Consider the following 19,367-nt stretch of genomic DNA (forward strand, 5'->3'; position numbering starts at 1 on the left):
GATAATGTACAGTATGAAAAATGAAAGTGAAGTCGCTCAGTCGTGTCCAGCTCTTTGCGACCCCATGGACTGTAGCCCACCAGGCTCCTCAGTCCATGGAATTTTCCAGGCGAGAGTCCTGGATTGGGTTGACATTTCCTTCTCCAGGGGATCTTCCCAACCCAGGGGTCAAACCCGGCTCTCCCACACTGCAGGCAGACCCTTTACCGTCTGAGCCAATTTCCTCATGTACAGTATGAAATGAAGAAATACGCAAGTGCAAGAAAAGATTGCTAAGGCCCCGAGTTAGTGAGTTTCGGACATGGAGGAAATATTTCAGTAAATCAAAGCGCTTGAGGGAAACCTTGAGAGTCCTAATTGGTGGAAATGGCATGTGTGTGCTAAGTCGCTTCAGTCGTGTCAGACTCTCTCCATGAGATTCTCCAAGCAAGAATACTGGAGGGGTTTGCCATGTCCTTCTCCAAGGGATATTCCGACCCCGGGATCTTCCTACCCGGGGATCGAACCCGTGTCTCTTGTCTCCTGCACTGGCAGGCAGGTTCTTACACGCTGACTAGTGAATTGCATTTTAGATTTAAAAATGAATATATTTTTAGTATGAATAGATTCCAAGTATTGCATTACACATACTTCTACTAGAAAAATTCATTATTTATCTGAAACGCAAATTTAACCATGTCATGTACAATAATTTTATTTGTTATATCTGGCAGATTTTCTTGGAAGAGTAATTTAGTCCCTCAGTGTAATCAAAGCTGAAATTAACTGGTCAAGTTAAAGTAGACATTGAAATCAGTAATTGCTTTGCCAATTTCAAACAGAAACATACCATTTTTCTCTTTCCAGCATAGATTCTATATATTTATTTGGAGTTAATTCAATTTAAGGTATTTAGGAAATGCCAACACAATATTATGAAAAAACAATCTGTGATGTTATAGAACTATGAAAATATTTTAAACGTCTCCCCAAATATGTCAGAGGCTTTTTGCCTGGCACGGGGTGGGGGGGCGGCAGGCAGGGAGGGTTTAGGGGAAAAAAGCGCTTTCAGAGGCAGTTAATTGGTATTGTGGTGTTAACTTCAGAGCTTCTCCAAACGAATTATCTAAGGTGATGTCAGTAAATTTTCAAAGGGCTACAGTAAACTGCTGACTAAGAATGCCAGAATGAAGAAAACAAGATTTCCCCGAGTGATTGCAGGGTCAATGCAAAATTGATTAAACATAGATGTATAAAGTTTTCTAAAGAGAAAGAATGGTTCCAAAGCTAATAGTAATGGAAAGACACATAAAAGAATATTCATAGCAATTTGTAAAAAATAGCACAGGAACTTGAAAACTACGTGAGAGCCTGTCAAAAGTAACATGGATAAGTAGACTACCATATATTTCTGTAATGGAGTTATGTTAAAAAGTGAGGATTAATGAGTTAAAACCAAATATATCAACCTGGATGAATCTTAACACAATGATGAGTGAAAATACAAATGACAGAATAGTTAATAATTTCATTTTTATACTGATGTTTATAGTTTTCATATGTAATAAAACTACTTTAAAAGACAAGAAAATAATTGATTCAAAATTCAGAATAAATATTACCTATGGAGGAAGGGAGGAAGTTAAAATCTGGTAGAGAGGAAGCTACAATAATTCTTGGTAATATTTATAGCTTACTGTGGATATAAGTGGGCTTCCCTGGTTGCTCAGATGGGAAAGAAGCTGCCTGCAATGCAAGAGACCTGGGTTCAATCCTTGGGTCAGAAAGATCTGCTGGAGAAGGGAATGGCTACCAACTCCAGTATTCTTGCCTGGAGAATTCCATGGGCAGAGGAGCCAGGTGGGCTACAGTGCATGGGATCACAAAGGGTCGGACCGACTAAGTAACTTTATTATTCTTTTTATTATTTACTGCCTGGCATATACATTTATGTACCATTTTCTGTGTATTATACACTTTGCATAGTAGTTTTTTTTAAAGAGGTCAAACTTTGGCTATGAATTGGCTATCAATTTAATTTTCATTTGTTTGCTTTTAATTTAATTGATCCATTTGGTATATTTCCATTCCCATTCATCCCTTTATTCACCAGAAATTTATTTAGCGTTTCTATGTACCATGAACGGTTCTAGGTTCTGACAATTCAGTTGAGAATAAAAGTGATAATTCTTTCACTCATGGAGTTTATATGTGTGTGAATGTTAGTCACTCAGTCCTGTCCAACTCTTTGTGACCCCATGGATTGTAGCCGTGATTGAACCTGGGTCTCCTTCATTGCAGGCAGATTCTTTACTGTCTGAGCCACTAGGGAAACCCCACTGAGTTTATAATACAGTAGAAAAAAGAGACAACAGACTAGCCAATATATAGATAAAACATATGATGCAGTGGTGAATTGTATGGAAAGAAATAAAGATATGGAGGGAACTAAGGTATGTAAATAGATACAGACTGGAGGTTGTTATTTTAAATAGTGCATTCAAGAAAGGTCTCCTTTATGAGGTGACATATAAGTAGAGGCTGAATGAAAAGATAAATGGAGCATGCAGATATCTAGGGTAAGAACATTCCTTATACAGTGACACTGAGTGCAAATGCTGTAAAATTGTAAGAGAATAGGAGTGTTCTTGAAACTTCAAGAAGGCCCGTATGACTTACAGTGCAAATAAGCACTAGGGAGAGTGTCAGGCAATGGGACTGAAAGAAACAAAGGCTTGTTGTCCATAATAAATAATTTAAATTTTATTTCATTCTATGTGTACTGGAAAGTTTATAAATTTTAAAATCTTGTGAATAGGTCAGTTGCATTATCTGATTGGCTTTTGAAAGAGATGATTATGGCTTATATATGGAGAATAGAATGGCATAGCAGGAGAGAGCAGAAGTACTAAACTATTGCTTTAATCCAGGTAAGAAATTAAGACAGCTTAATCTAGATGAAGATAAGGCATGTTGTGAAAACTGGTAAACTTTGGAATCAGTTATGAAAGTAGAAATTATAGCATTTACTAATGAATTGAATGTGGCATAGTCAAGCTACTGTCAAGAAGCACATGTCACTTCGGCAGTTTGAAGCAGCTCAATAAGTGATTATTATTATTATTATATATATATATATGGGGTTTTTTTTGGCAAAGGTAGGAGACATAGGATTTTGTATCCCCTAACTTTACTGAATTGATTATCTCTAACAACTTGTGAGAGAGAGAGAGAGTGTGTGTGTGTGTGTGTGGAGTCTTTAGAAATTTTCATATATAAGATCATGTTATCTGCAAACAGATAATTTTATTTCTTCCTTTCCAACTTGGATGCCTTTTTTTTTCTTGCCTAACTTCCTTGTCTAAGACTTCCAGTAGTATGTTGAGTAGAAGTGTCGAGAGTGGTCATCCTTGCCTTTTTCCTGATCTTAGAGAAAAAGCTTTCAGTTTTTCACTGTAGAGTGTGATTGATATTGGCTGTGGTATGTTCATATATATCATCTTAATAACATTGAAGCAGATTCCTTCTGTAACTCATATTAAGAATTTTTATCATGAAAAGATATTGGATTTTGTCCAAAAAATTTTTGCATCTATTGTGATCATGTACTTTTTATCCTTCATTCTGTTGATATGGCATATGACATTGATTGATTTGCTTATGTTGAACCATCTTTGCATCCCAAAGATAAGTCCCAGATGTTTATGGTATACAGTCCTTTTAATGTGCTGTTTAATTCAGTTTGCTACCTTTTTGTTGAAGGCTTTTACATCTTTGTTCACTGGGAATATTGGCTTACAGTTTTCTTGTATGTTTGGATTTGGTATCAGGGTAAATAACAATGAAATATTCAGAAAAGAAAATAAGTAAATAATCCCATATACAATAGCATCAAACAGAATAAAATTTGCAAGAATAAACTTAACCAAGGAGGTACAATGAAAGCTATAGAACATTAATGAAAGAATTTGATTAAGACACAAATGGCAAGATATCCCATGTTCATGTATTAAAAGACTTAATATTGTTAAAATATCCATAGTACTCAAAATGATCTGGATTCAATGCAGATCCTATCAAAATTCAAACAGTCTCTTTTTCAGAAGTGAAAGACCAAACCTTAGATCCATGTGGAAAGTTCTAAGAGTTCAAGTGTTAACTATTGGGTCCATAGTTAACAATACTGTATTTTACACTTGAGGACTGGTCAAGAGGGTAGGTTTATGTTGTATTCCTACTAAAATGAAAACACATAAATTAAAAAGAAATTAATTAAGCTTAAGAAAAGAGAGGAAGAGAATAAATCTGAATGATCAAATGTAACCTACCTAGTCCTTGGAGAGTAAATTGGAATCAGTGATAACTTTTAAGTGTTATCTAGGAACAGTGAGTGAGTGGCATGAAATTAACTAAAATGAGGGCTAGGAATGGGGGTGGAGTAGTCAAAAATTCTGTTTTATTAATATATCAAGTATAAAAATATACACTTAATATTGGGAAACATTGAGTTGACAATTGGATATAGATGTCTCGAATTTATAGGAGAGATTATAATATACATTTGGAAATCATTAGCTGCTGGGAATAAAGGGTACCACCTAGGGAATGAGTATACACTTAGAAGAACAAAGATCTGAGGATTGGGTGCTGCAACACTCAGCTATTTATTTTAAGAAGAAAAGGAGAATCCAACCACACTGAGCAAAAGAAGTGGTCAGTTATTTAGGAGAAAAAGATTGAGAACATGAAGAAAGTGTAGAAACTATTTTACAAAGGAAGAATTAATCAACTGTGCCAAATATTGCTAAGAGGTTAAGATAAGGCCTGAGAACAGACCACTGAATTTGAGAACAGGAAAATAGATAACAAGTGACTTGTTACTTTTCTGTTACCATACCTTACCAAAGATGTTATATGCTAGTGATAATGGTTTAGTAGGTAGGGTGAAAACTGTTAATGCAAGGAAGGTAGAAGTTTCAGGAGGAAAGTCTTGAATAAGGAAGAAGGAATAGGTTTCAATACACAGATAGAAGAATTGTAACAGGAGAGGAGACAAAATATTTAGTACAGAGGCAAGTAGGTTGTTAGATCTGGTGGTGGAAGAATGTGCATACTCTCTTGTAATTACTTCCATTCTCCCAGAGAATAAAGAAGGAAGAATATCACTATGAATGAGAAAGACTAAAACTGTGCTGGGTCATTGAGACAGAAAAAGCTGTGAAAGAGTCAGCTCAGAAAATGGGAGAATGAGTCCCACAGAGGTATGGAGAAGTGTTGTCTAGAAGCAGAGAGGGTCCACTTGTGGTTTAATACCCTAAAAGTAAATTAAACAGCATAATTTGTTTGTTTTTCCCTATTTTAGATGCTTGAGGACAAAAGTAGAGTAGGCAAATTCCTGGATTCAACTAAAAAAATACTGAATTTTTTGTTGAGATTAACAGAGAATTGGGGGGCAAAGGAGCTTAGATTCTACATAATGAAATTATTATAATAATGAACCTTGAAATTTAAGTATAAAAAAGAGAATTGAGGACAAAAAGGAGAAGATGAAGAGGGCAAATTTGATAAGGTCAGCAGATTGGAGGTCCCAGTGGAGTCAACTTGTGATGTGATCAGGAATTATGTTCAACCATAGAGGATCCAGAGTTCCCTTCTGCTTCACAACCTTAAGGCCTGTAAGTACATATAAAGTTTGGAAGAACAGGATGACCCAGAGTCCTATAATCTATATTCAAGCTATTAAAACAAAAGCAATTTGATTAAAAGATAAGCTTAATTTTCCCAGAAGCTATTTCCTTAATCTACAAGAAATTTTCTACTCTTAAGACATATTTTTTTAGAAGAAACCTTCCAGAGCCATTTGAATACCCCAGGAAATTGCTGTCACTGCTCTTACAGACCAGCAGTGCACCAGCCTGATTCTGAAAGTGGCAAGTGAAAGTGTGGGGTCTCAGGAGACAGTCATTTCTAAAACGAACTCTGGAAAAATAAAATAAAATGACCTCTGTCACATAATGGACTTGTCTGGTTTTCTACCCTTGTGAATATAAGACCCCCTTTAGGGAGACAGATTTGTAAACCAGTTTCATGAAGTGAATTCTGTACCAAGATTAGTGGAGATTTTTCTGTGAAGATTTCACAAGATGTTGGAAAAACTTAACATTTAAAACATACGTCCTAGATTCAAATTTCTAGGAGGCCCAGAAACTTTAGGATGCCATTTGGAACCAAAGAGAGAGGAAAAAAAAAAAAATATATATATATATATATACACACATATATATATATATATATATATATATATATGTATAGTAGAAACAAATTCCATTATAAACAAATAATTAAAAGAGCAAAACGTATGTTAATCGAATTAATTAATTACAGGAGAGACTGTTACAAGGTAGACATAAGAGTTTAGATGGGCTTCCAGGAAAGATATTTGAACATAACACTGAAGGAAGAACAGCCACCACCCATGAGTTTTCTTCTGGGCCCTTAGTGTTTGCATGCCCACCCTCCACTGCCTCATTCTTGTTCTGTCTCAGTCCTTTTTTTGTGTGGTATCAGGCAGGTAAACAGTTGCAGATTAACACATGGTCTCTGACGGGAGGGAGGAGCCAGCATGATATATTGTGGAGAATAGAAAGTCTTAGTATGACTGGAGCACAGGGTCAGTGTAAACCATGGTATGTGATGAGGCCAGCCTGTACTTTGGAATGAATTATTGCAGCAGTTCTCAAACTTTCTGACCTCAGGACGCCTTTTCATTCTTAAAATTTATGGTGACTCCCAAAGTACTTGTACTTATGTGATTTATACATCTACTGATATTTGCCATCCTAGAAATGAAAGCTGACAAAATTAACTGTTAATTTATTTATTTTGAACAAGAATAGTAAATTCATTACATGTTAACATAAATATTTTTAATAAAGGTAATTCATTTTTCCCAACAAAATAAACTTAGAAAATTAGCATTGCTCTACAATATTACATTTTTGGGGAGTCTGGATTAATAGAAGACATCTGGATTCTCATATTTGCTTCTTCAAGCAATCTGTTGCAATATCAAGTTATTCAGTGTCTAGAGAAGTCAACTGTACATGTGTGACAGAATGAATACCAAAAAGGCAAATAACAGTTTAGTATTATCATGAACATAATTTTGACCCTTCAGACCCTCGGGACCCGTTTTCATTCCCGATGAGTCCCCAACACACTTTGAGAACTGCTGCTTTCCTTTTTTTTTTTTTTTTTTTTTTTTAAGGTTTTGGAATTTTGTTTCCTGGAGCTTTTTTATTTTTTACAATTATTTTTTTATATAAATTTATTTAATTGGAGGCTAATTACTTTACAATATTGTATTGGTTTTGCCATACATCAGCATGAATCCGCCATGGGTGTACACGTGTTCGCCATCCTGAACCCCCCTCCACCTCCCTCCCCGTACCATCCCTCTGTGTCATCCTAGTGCACTAGGCCGGAGATTCCTGTATCCTGCATTGAACCTGGACTGGCGATTCGTTTCACATATGATATTATCCATGTTTCAATGCCATTCTCCCAAATCATCCCACCCTCATCCTCCCCACAGAGTCCAAAAGACTGTTCTATAAATCTGTGTCTCTTTTGCTGTCTCACATACAGGGTTATCGTTACCAACTTACTAAATTCCATATATATGCGTTAGTATACTGGATTGGTGTTTTTCTTTCTGGCTTACTTCACTCTGTATCATAGGCTCCAGTTTCATCCACCACATAGAACTGATTCAAATGTATTCTTTTTAATGGCTTAGTATTACTCCACTGTGTTTATGTACCACAGCTTTCTTATCCATTCGTCTGCTGATGGACATCTAGGTTGTTTCCATGTCCTGGTTATTATAAACAGTGCTACGATGAACATTGGGGTACACGTGCCTCTTTCAATTCTCATTTCCTCGATGTGTATGCCCAGTAGTGGGATTTCTGGCTCATAAGGCAGTTCTACTTCCAGTTTTTAAGGAATCTCCACACTGTTCTCATAGTGGCTGTACTAGTTTGCTTTCCCACCAACAGTGTAAGAGGGTTCCCATTTCTGCACACCCTCTCCAGCATTTATTGGTTGTAGACTTTTGGATAGCAGCCATTCTGACTGGCATGAAATGGTACCTCATTGTGGTTGTGATTTGCATTTCTCTGATAATCAGTGATGTTGAGCATCTTTTCATGTGTTTGTTAGCCATCTGAATGTCGTCTTTGGAGAAATGTCTGTTTAGTTCTTTGGCCCATTTTTTGATTGGGTCGTTTATTTTTCTGGAATTGAGCTGCAGGTGTTGCTTGTATAGTTTTGCGATTAATTCTTTGTCAGTGTTTCATTTGCTATTATTTTCTCCCATTATGAAGGCTGTCTTTTCACCTTGCTTATAGCTTCCTTTGTTGTGCAGAAGCTTTTAAGTTTAATTTGGTCCCATTTGTTTTTTATTTTGTTTGTTTTTTGTTGTTGTTGTTTGTTTTTAGTATAAGTTTATTTATTTGAATTGGAGGTTAATTACTTTACATTCTTGTATTGGTTTTGCCATACATGAACATGAATCTGCCATGAGTATACACGTGATCTTCATCGTGAAGCCCCTCCCACCTCCCTCACTGTACCGTCCCTCTGGATCATCCCAGTGCAACAGCCCCAAGCATCCTGTATCATGCATTGAAGCTGGATGGCGATTCGTTTCATGTATGATATTATCCATGTTTCAATGCCATTCTCCCAAATCATCCCACACTCTCCCTCTCCCATAGAATCCAAAAGACTGTTCTATACATCTGTCCTTTTTGCTGTTTCACGTACAGGTTTATCATTACCATCTTTCTAAATTCCATATATATGCATTAGTATATTGTACTGGTGTTTTTCTTTCTGGCTTAGTTCACTCTGTAAAATAGGCTCAAGTTTCATCCACCTCATTAGAAAGGATTCAAATGTATTGTTTTAATGGCTGAGTAATACTCCATTGTGTATATGTACCACCGCTTTCTTATCCATTCATCTGCTGATGGACATCTAGGTTGTTTCCATGTCCTGGTTATTATAAACAGTGCTGCGATGAACATTTGGGTACACGTGCCTCTTTCAATTCTGGTTTCCTTGATGTGTATGCCCAGTAGTGGGATTGCTGGGTCATAAGGCAGTTCTACTTGCAGTTTTTTAAGGAATCTCCACACTGTTCTCCATAGTGGATGCTTTTCTCCACACCTTCTCTGGCATTTATTGATTGTAGATTTTTGTATAGCAGCCATTCTGACAGGCGTGAAATGGTACCTCACGGTGGTTTTGATTTGCATTTCTCTGATAATGAGTAATGTTGAGCATCTTTTCATGTGTTTGTTAGCCATCTGTGAGTCTTCTTAGCAGAAATGTCTGTTTAGTTTTTTGGCCCATTTTTTGATGGGGTCGTTTATTTTTCTGGAATTGAGCTGCAGGAATTGCTTGTATATTTTTGAGATTAATTCTTTGTCAGCTGCTTCATTTGCTATTATTTTCTCCCATTCTGAAGGCTGTCTTTTCACCATACTTATAGCTTCCTTTGTTGTGCAGAAGCTTTCAATTTTAATTTGGTCCCATTTGTCTTTTTTTCATTTGTTTTGCTCTTTTGTTGTTGTTTGTTTTTAATATGTTTATTTATTTGAATTGGAGGTTAATTACTTTACATTCTTGTATTGGTTTTGCCGTACATCAACATGAATCTGCCACGGGTATACACGTGGTCCTCATCTTGAAACCCTTCCCTCTTCCCTCCCCATACCATCCCTCTGGGTCATCCCCGTGCACCAGCCCCAAGCGTCCTGTATCATGCATGGAACCTGGATGGCAATTCATTTCATATATGATATTATGCATGTGTCAGTGCCATTCTCCCAAATCATCCCACACTCTCCCTCTCCCATAGAATCCAAAAGACTGTTCTATACGCGTGTCCTTTTTGCTGTCTTGCATACAGGGTTGTCGTTACCATCTTTCTAAATTCCATATATATGCGTTAGTATATTGTACCGGTGTTTTTCTTTCTGGCTTAGTTCACTCTGTAAAATAGGCTCCAGTTTCATCCACCTCATTAGAACGGATTCAAATGTATTGTTTTAATGGCTGAGTAATACTCCATTGTGTATATGTACCACCGCTTTCTTTCTTTTTCTTTTTTTAATGTTCTAATTTTATTTATTTATTTATTTATTTTAATTTTATTTTTAAACTTTACATAATTGTATTAGTTTTGCCAAATATCAAAATGAATCCGCCACAGGTATACATGTGTTCCCCATCCTGAACCCTCCTCCCTCCTCCCTCCCCATTCCATCCCTCTGGGTCGTCCCAGTGCACCAGCCCCAAGCATCCAGTATCATGCTGATGGACATCTAGGTTGCTTCCATGTCCTGGTTATTATAAACAGTGCTGTGATGAACATTGGGGTACACGTGTCTCTTTCAGTTCTGGTTTCCTTGATGTGTATGCCCAGTAGTGGGATTGCTGGGTCATAAGGCAGTTCTATTTGCAGTTTTTTAAGGAATCTCCACACTGTTCTCCATAGTGGCTGTACTAGTTTGCATGTCCATCAACAGTGTAAGAGGGTTCCCTTTTCTCCACACGCTCTCCAGCATTTATTGCTTGTAGACTTCTGGATAGCAGCCATTCTGACAGGCGTGAAATGGTACCTCACTGTGGTTTTGATTTGCATGTCTTTGATAATGAGTGACATTGAGCATCTTTTCATGTGTTTGTTAGCCATCTGTAAGTCTTCTTAGCAGAAATGTCTGTTTAGTTTTTGGGCCCATTTTTTGCTGGGGTCGTTTATTTTTCTGGAATTGAGCTGCAGGAGTTGCTTGTATATTTTTGTGATTAATTCTTTTTCATTTGCTTCATTTGTTATTACTGTCTCCCATTCTGAAGGCTGTCTTTTCTCCTTGCTTAAGTTTCCTTTGTTGTACAGAAGCTTTTAATTTATGTCCCATTTGTTTTTTGTTTTGTTTTTGTTTTTTTAAATACCAATTTTCTATATTAATTGGAGGATAATTACTTTTTAATATTGCATTGGTTTTGCCATACACCCACAAAAATTTGCCACGAGTATACACGTGTTCCCCATCCTGAACCCCCCTCCAACTCCCTCCCCATACCATCCCTCTTGGTCACCCCATGTACCAGCCCGAAGCATCCTGTATCATGCAGTGAACTGGACTGGTGATTCGTTTCATATATGATATTATACATGTGTCAATGCCATTCTCCCAAATCATCCCACCCTCGCCCTGTCCCACAGAGTCCAGAAGATTGTTCTATACATCCATGTCTCTTTTGCTGTCTCGCACACAGGGTTATCATTACTGTCTTTCTAAATTCCATATATATACGTTAGTATACAGTACTGGTGTTTTTTTTTTGTTTTTTGTTTTTTGTTTTTTCTGGCTTACTTCACTCTGTATAATAGGCTCCAGTTTCTTCCCCCTCATTAGAACTGATTCAAATGTATTCTTCGTAATGGCTGAGTAATACTCCATTGTGTTTACATACCACCGCTTTCTTATCAATTCGTCTGCTGATGGACATCTAGGTTGCTTCCATGTCCTGGTTATTAAAAACAGTGCTGTGATGAACATTGGGATACACGTGCCTCTTTCAATTCTGGTTTCCTCAATGTGTATGCCCAGTAGTGGGATTGCTGGGTCATAAGGCAGTTCTATTTCCAGTTTTTTAAGGAATCTCCACACTGTTCTCCATAGTGGCTGTACTAGTTTGCATTGCCATCAACAGTGTAAGAGGGTTCCCTTTTCTCCACACCCTCTCCGACGTTTATTGGTTGTAGACTTTTGTATAGCAGCCATTCTGACAGGCGTGAAATGGTACCTCACGGTGGTTTTGATTTGCATTTCTCTGATAATGAGTGATGCTGAGCATCTTTTAATGTGCTTGTTAGCTATCTGTATGTCTTCTTTGGAGAAATGTCTGTTTAGTTCTTTGGCCCATTTTTTGCTGGAATTGAGCTGCAGGAGTTGCTTATATATATTTGTGATTAATTTTTTGTCAGTTGCTTCATTTGTTATTACTTTCTCTAATTCTGAAGGCTGTCTTTTCACCTTGCTTTTAGTTTCCTTTGTTGTACAGAAGCTTTTAATTTTAATAAGGTCCTATTTGCTTTTTGTTTTGTTTTTTTAAATACCAATTTTCTATATTAATTGGAGGCTAATTACTTTACAGTATTGCATTGGTTTTGCCATACATCCATAAAAATTCGCCACGAGTATACATGTGTTCCCCACTCTGAACCCCCCTCCACCTGCCTCCCCGTACCATCCTTCTTGGTCACCCCAGTGTACCAGCCTGAAGCATCCTGTATCATGTAGCGAACCTGGACTGGAGATTTGTTTCATATATGAGATTATACAAGTTTCAGTGCCATTCTCCCAAATCATCCCACCCTCGCCCTGTCCCACAGAGTCCAAAAGACTATTCTGTGCATCCATATCTCCTTTGCTGTGTCACACACAGGGTTATCTTTATCATCTTTCTAAATTCCATATATATACGTTAGTATTGTATTGATGGTGTTTTTTTTTTTTTTCTGGCTTAGTTCACTCTGTATAATAGGCTCCAGTTTCTTCCCCCTCATTAGAACTGTTTCAAATGTATTCTTTTTAAAGGCTGAGTATTACTCCATTGTGTTTATGTACCACCACTTTCTTATCCATTCGTCTGCTGATGGACATCTAGGTTGCTTCCATGTCCTGGTTATTAAAAACTGTGCTGCGATGAACATTGGGGTACACGTGCCTCTTTCAATTCTCATTTCCTTGATGTGTATGCCCAGTAGTGGGATTGCTGGGTCATAAGGCAGTTCTATTTCCAATTTTTTAAGGAATCGCCACACCTTTCTCCATAGTGGCTGTACTAGTTTGCATTCCCACCAGCAGTGTAAGAGGGTTTCCTTTTCTCCACACCCTCTCTGGCATTTGTTGGTTGTAGACTGTTGGAATGCAGCCATTCTGGCATGAAATGGTACGTCATTGTGGTTTTGATTTGCATTTCTCTGATAATGAGTGATGCTGAGCATCTTTTAATGTGTTTGTTAGCCATCTGTATGTTTTCTTTGGAGAAATGTCTGTTTAGTTCTTTGGCCATTTTGAGTGGATCGTTTATCTTTCTGGCATTGAGCTGCAGGAATTGCTTCTATATTTTTGAGATTAATTCTTTGTCAACTGCTTCATTTGCTGTTATTTTCTCCCATTCTGAAGGCTGTCTTTTCACCATACTTATAGCTTCCTTTGTTGTGCAGAAGCTTTCAATTTTAATTTGGTCCCATTTGTCTTTTTTTCATTTGTTTTGCTCTTTTGTTGTTGTTTGTTTTTAATATGTTTATTTATTTGAATTGGAGGTTAATTACTTTACATTCTTGTATTGGTTTTGCCATACATCAACATGAATCTGCCACGGGTGTACACATGTTCCCCATCTTGAAACACCTCCCACTTCTTTCCCCATACCATCCCTCTGGGTCATCCCCGTGCACCAGCCCCAAGCGTCCTGTATCATGCATGGAACCTGGATGGCGATTCGTTTCATATATGATATTATGCATGTGTCAGTGCCATTCTCCCAAATCATCCCACCCTCGCCCTGTCCCACAGAGTCCAAAAGACTGTTCTATACGTCCATGTCTCTCTTGCTGTCTCGCACACAGGGTTATCGTTGCCATCTTTCTAAATTCCATATATATATACGTTAGTATACTCTATTGGTGTTGTTTTTTTTTTTTTTTTCTGGCTTAGTTCACTCTGTATAATAGGCTCCAGTTTCTTCCACCTCATTAAAACTGTTTCAAAGGTATTCTTTTTAATGGCTGAGTATTACTCCATTGTGTTTATGTATTACAGCTTTCTTATCCATTCATCTGCTGATGGACATCTAGGTTGCTTCCATGTCCTGGCTATCATAAACACTGCTGAGATGAACATTGGGATACATGTGTCTCTTTCAATTCTGGTTTCCTCGATGTGTATGCCAAGTGGTCGGCTTGCTGGGTCATAAGTCAGTTCTCCAGTTGTTTAAGGAATCTCCACACTGTTCTCCGTAGTGGATGTACTAGTTTGCATTCCCACCAACAGTGTAAGAGGGTTCCCTTTTCTGCACACCCTCTCCAGCATTTATTGCTTATACACTTTTGGATAGCAGCCATTCTGACTGGCGTGAAATGGTACCTCATTGTGGTTTTGATTCGCATTTCTTTGATAATGAGTCATGTTGTGCATCTTTTCATGTGTTTGTTAGCCATCTGAATGTCTTCTTTGGAGAAATGTCTATTTAGTTCTTTGGCCCATTTTTTGAGTGGGTCGTTTATTTTTCTGAAATTGAGCTGCAGGAATTGCTTGTATATTTTTGTGATTAATTCTTTGTCAGCTGCTTCATTTGCTATTATTTTCTCCCATTGTGAAGGCTGTCTTTTCACCTTGGTTATAGCTTCCTTTGTGGTGCAGAAGCTTTTAATTTTTCTTTTGTCAATTTGTTTATATTTGCTTTTATTTGCAATATTCTGGAAGGTGGGTCATATGGGATCCTGCTATGATTTATGTCGGAGAGTGTTTTGCCTATGTTCTCCTCTAGACGTTTTATAGTTTTTGATCTTAGTTTAGATCTTTAATCAATTTTGAGTTTATTTTTTTGTACAGTGTTAGAAAGTGTTCTAGTTTCATTCTTTTACAAGTGGTTGTCCAGTTTTCCCAGCACCACTTGTTAAAGACGTTGTCTTTTCTCCGTTGTATATTCTTGCCTCCTTTGTCAAAGATAGGTGTCCATAGGTGCTTAGATTTATCTCTGGGCTTTCTATTTTGTTCCATTGGTCTTTATTTCTGTCTTTGTGCAAGTACCATACTGTCTTGATGACTGTGGCTTTGTAGTAGAGCCTGAAGTCAGGCAGTTTGATTCCTCCATTTCCATTCTTCTTTCTCAAGATTGCTTTGCCTATTCGAGGCTTTTTGTATTTCCATACAAATTTTGAAATTATTTGTTCTAGCTCTGTGAAAAATATAGTTGGTAGCTTGATAGGGATTGCATTGAATCTATACATTGCTTTGGGTAGTATACTCGTTTTCACTGTATTGATTCTTCTGATCCATTAACTTGGTATATTTCTCCATCTATTAGTATCCTCTTTGATTTCTTTCACCAGTGTTTTATAGTTTTCTATATATAGATCTTCAGTTTGTTTAGGTAGATATATTCCTATATTCCTATGTAGTTTATTCTTTTTGTTGCAATGGTGAATGAAATTGTTTCCTTAATTTCTTTTTATGTTTTCTCATTGTTAGTGTATAGGAATGCAAGGGATTTCTGTGTGTTGATTTTATATCCTGCAACTTTACTTTATTCATTGATTAGTTCTAGTAATTTTCTGGTGGAGTCTTTAGGGTTTTCTATGTAGAGGACCATGTCATCTGCAAACAGTGAGAGTTTTACTTCTTTTTTGCCAATTTGGATTCCTTTTATTTCTTTTTCTGCTCTGATTGCTGTGGCCAAAACTTCCAAACTCTGTTGAATAGTAGTGGTGAGAGTGCACACCCTTGTCTTGTTCCTGACTTTAGGGGAAATGCTTTCAATTGTTCACCATTGAGGATAATGTTTGCTGTGGGTTTGTCATATATAGCTTTTATTATGTTGAGGTATGTTCCTTCTATTCCTGCTTTCTGGAGAGTTTTTATCATAAATGGATGTTGAATTTTGTCAAAGGCTTTCTCTGCATCTATTGAGATAATCATATGGTTTTTATTTTTCAATTTGTTAATGTGGTGTATTACATTGATTGATTTGTGGATATTAAAGAATCCTTGCATCCCTGGGATAAAGCCCACTTGGTCATGGTGTATGATCTTTTTAATGTGTTGTTGGATTCTGATTGCTAGAATTTTGTTAAGGATTTTTGCATCTATGTTCATCAGTGATATTGGCCTATGGTTTGTGTGTGTGTGTGTGTGTGTGTGTGTGGCATCTTTGTCAGGTTTTGGTATTAGGGTCATTGTGGCCTCGTAGAATGAGTTTGGGAAGTTTACCTTTCTCTGCAATTTTCTGGAAGAGTTTCAGTAGGATAGGTTTCAGCTCTTCTCTAAATTTTTGGTAGAATTCAGCTGTGAAGCCATCTGGACCTGGGCTTTTGTTTGCTGGAAGATTTCTGATTACAGTTTCAATTTCTGTGCTTGTGATGGGTGTGTTAAGATTTTCTATTTCTTCCTGGATCAGTTTTGAAAAGTTGTACTTTTCTAAGAATTTGTCCATTTCTTCCAAGTTGTCCATTTTATTGGCATATAGTTGCTGATAGTAGTCTCTTATGATCCTTTGTATTTTTGTGTTGTCTGTTGTGGTCTCTCCATTTTCATTTCTAGTTTTATTGATTTGATTTTTCTCCCTTGTTTCTTGATGAGTGTGGCTAATGGTTTGTCAATTTTATTTATCCTGTCAAAGAACCAGCTTTTGGCTTTGTTGATTTTTGCTATGGTCTCCTTTGTTTCTTTTGCATTTTTTCTGCCCTAATTTTTAAGATTTCTTTCTTTCTACTAACCCTGGGGTTCTTAATTTCTTCCTTTTCTAGTTGCTTTATGTGTAGAGTTAGGTTATTTATTTGACTTTTTTCTTGTCTCTTGAGGTAAGCCTGTATTGCTATGAACCTTCCCCTTAGCACTGCTTTTACAGTGTCCCACAGGTTTTGGATTGTTGTGTTTTCATTTTCATTCGTTTCTATGCATATTTTGGTTTCTTTTTTGATTTCTTCTGTGATTTGTTGGTCATTCAGCAGCGTGTTGATCAGTCTCCATATGTTGGAATTTTTAATAGTTTTTCTCCTGTAAGTGAGATCTAATCTTACTGCATTGTGGTCAGAAAAGATGCTTGGAAGCAATCCCACTGCTGGGCATAAACATTGAGGAAACCAGAAGGGAAAGAGACACGTGTACCCCAATGTTCATCACAGCACTGTTTATAATAGCCAGGACATGGAAGCAACCTAGATGTCCTTCAGTAGATGAATGGATAAGAAAGCTATGGTACATATACACAATGGAGTATTACTAAGCCATTAAAAAGAATTCATTTGAATCAGTTCTAATGAGATGGATGAAACTGGAGCCTATTATACAGAGTGAAGTAAGCCAGAAAGCAAAACACCAATACAGTATACTAACACATATATATGGAATTTAGAAAGATGGTAACAATAACCCTGTGTACGAGACAGCAAAAGAGACATTGATGTATAGAACAGTCTTATGGACTCTGTTGGAGAGGGAGAGGGTGGGAAGATTTGGGAGAATGGCATTGAGACATGTATACCATCATGTATGAAACGAGTCACCAGTCCAGGTTTGATGCACGATACTGGATGCTTGGGGCTGGTGCACTGGGACGACCCAGAGGGATGGTATGGGGAGGGAGGAGGGAGGGGGGTTCAGGATGGGGAACACATGTAGACCTGTGGCGGATTCATTTCAGTATTTGGCAAAACCAATACAATATTGTAAAGTTTAAAAATAAAATAAAATTAAAAAAACAAAACAAAACAAATAAATAAATAAAAATAAAATAAAATTAAAAAAAAAAAAGAAAAGATGCTTGGAATGATTTCAATTTTTTGAATTTACCAAGGCTAGGTTTATGACCCAGGATGTGATCTATCCTGAAGAAGGTTCTGTGTGTGCTTGAGAAAAAGGTGAAATTCATTATTTTGGGGTGAAATGTCCTATAGATATCAATTAGGTCTAACTGGTCTATTGTATCATTTAAAGTTTGTGTTTTCTTGTTAATTTTCTGTTTAGTTGATCTGTCCATAGGTGTGAGTGGGGTATTAAAGTCTCCCACTATTACTGAGTTATTGTTAATTTCCCCTTTCATACTTGTTAGCATTTGTCCTACATATTGTGGTGCTCCTATGTTGGGTGCATATATATTTATAATTGCTATATCTTCTTCTTGGATTGATCCTTTGATCATTATGTAGTGTCCTTCTTTGTCTCTTTTCACAGCCTTTGTTTTATTTTTATTTATTTTTTTTAAATTTTTTTTATTTTTTATTATTTTTTTTAATTTTATTTTATTTTTAAACTTGACATAATTGTATTAGTTTTGCCAAATATCAAAATGAATCTGCCACAGGTATACATGTGTTCCCCATCTTGAACCCTCCTCCCTCCTCCCTCCCCATTCCATCCCTCTGGGTCGTCCCAGTGCACCAGCCCCAAGCATCCAGTATCGTGCATCGAACCTGGACTGGCAACTCGTTTCATACATGATATTTTACATGTTTCAATGCCATTCTCCCAAATCTTCCCACCCTCTCCCTCTCTCTCAGAGTCCATAAGACTGTTCTATACATCAGCCTTTGTTTTAAAGTCTATTTTATCCGCTACAAGTATCGCTACTCCTGATTTCTTTTGGTCTCTATTTGTGTGGAATATCTTTTTCCAGCCCTTCACATTAAGCTGTGTCCGTCCCTTGTTTTGAGGTGGATCTCTTGTAGACAACATATATAGGGGTCTTGTTTTTGTATCCATTCAGCCAGTCTTTGTCTTTTGGTTGGGGGATTCAACCCATTTACATTTAAGGTAATTATTGATAAGTATGATCCCGTTGCCATTTACTTTATTGTTTTGGGTTCGAGTTTATACACCCTTTTTTGTGTTTCCTGTCTAGAGAAGATCCTTTAGCATTTGTTGGAGAGCTGCTTTGGTGGTGCTGAATTCTCTCAGCTTTTGCTTGTCTCTAAAGCTTTTGATTTCTCCTTCATATTTGAATGAGATCCTTGCTGGGTACAGTAATCTGGGCTGTAGGTTATTTTCTTTCATCACTTCAAGTATGTCCTGCCATTACTTCCTGGCCTGAAGAGTTTCTATTGACAGATCAGCTGTTATCCTTATGGGAATTCCCTTGTGTGTTATTTGTCGTTTTTCCCTTGCTGCTTTTAATATTTGTTCTTTGTGTTTGATCTTTCTTAATTTGATTAATATGTGTTTTGGGGTGTTTTGCCTTGGGTTTATCCTGTTTGGGACTCTCTGGGTTTCTTGGACTTGGGTGATTATTTCCTTCCCCATTTTAGGGAAGTTTTCAACTATTATCTCAAGTATTTTCTTGTGGCCTTTCTTTTTGTCTTCTTCTTCTGGGACTCCTATGATTTGAATGTTGGGGCATTTAACATTGTCCCAGAGGTCTCTGAGATTTTCCTCATTTCTTTTAATTCATTTTTCTTTTTTCCTCTCTGATTCATTTATTTCTACCATTCTATCTTCTAATTCACTAATCCTATCTTCTGCCTCTGTTATTCTACTATTTGTTCCCTCCAGAGTGTTTTGATCTCATTTATTGCATTATTCATTATATAT

The 19,367-nt window shown here is 37.0% G+C and overlaps 1 protein-coding gene across 2 annotated transcripts in view; it reads left to right on the forward strand.

Moving 5' to 3' along the window:
- The window catches only part of LOC129639244 (serine/threonine-protein phosphatase 4 regulatory subunit 3-B-like), a 268,516-nt gene that overhangs the window by 147 nt on the left and 249,002 nt on the right, over positions 1-19,367 (forward strand). The window lies entirely within an intron of this gene.

This window comes from Bubalus kerabau, chromosome X (assembly GCF_029407905.1).
Source record: "Bubalus kerabau isolate K-KA32 ecotype Philippines breed swamp buffalo chromosome X, PCC_UOA_SB_1v2, whole genome shotgun sequence".
NCBI classification, from domain to species: Eukaryota; Metazoa; Chordata; class Mammalia; order Artiodactyla; family Bovidae; genus Bubalus; species Bubalus kerabau.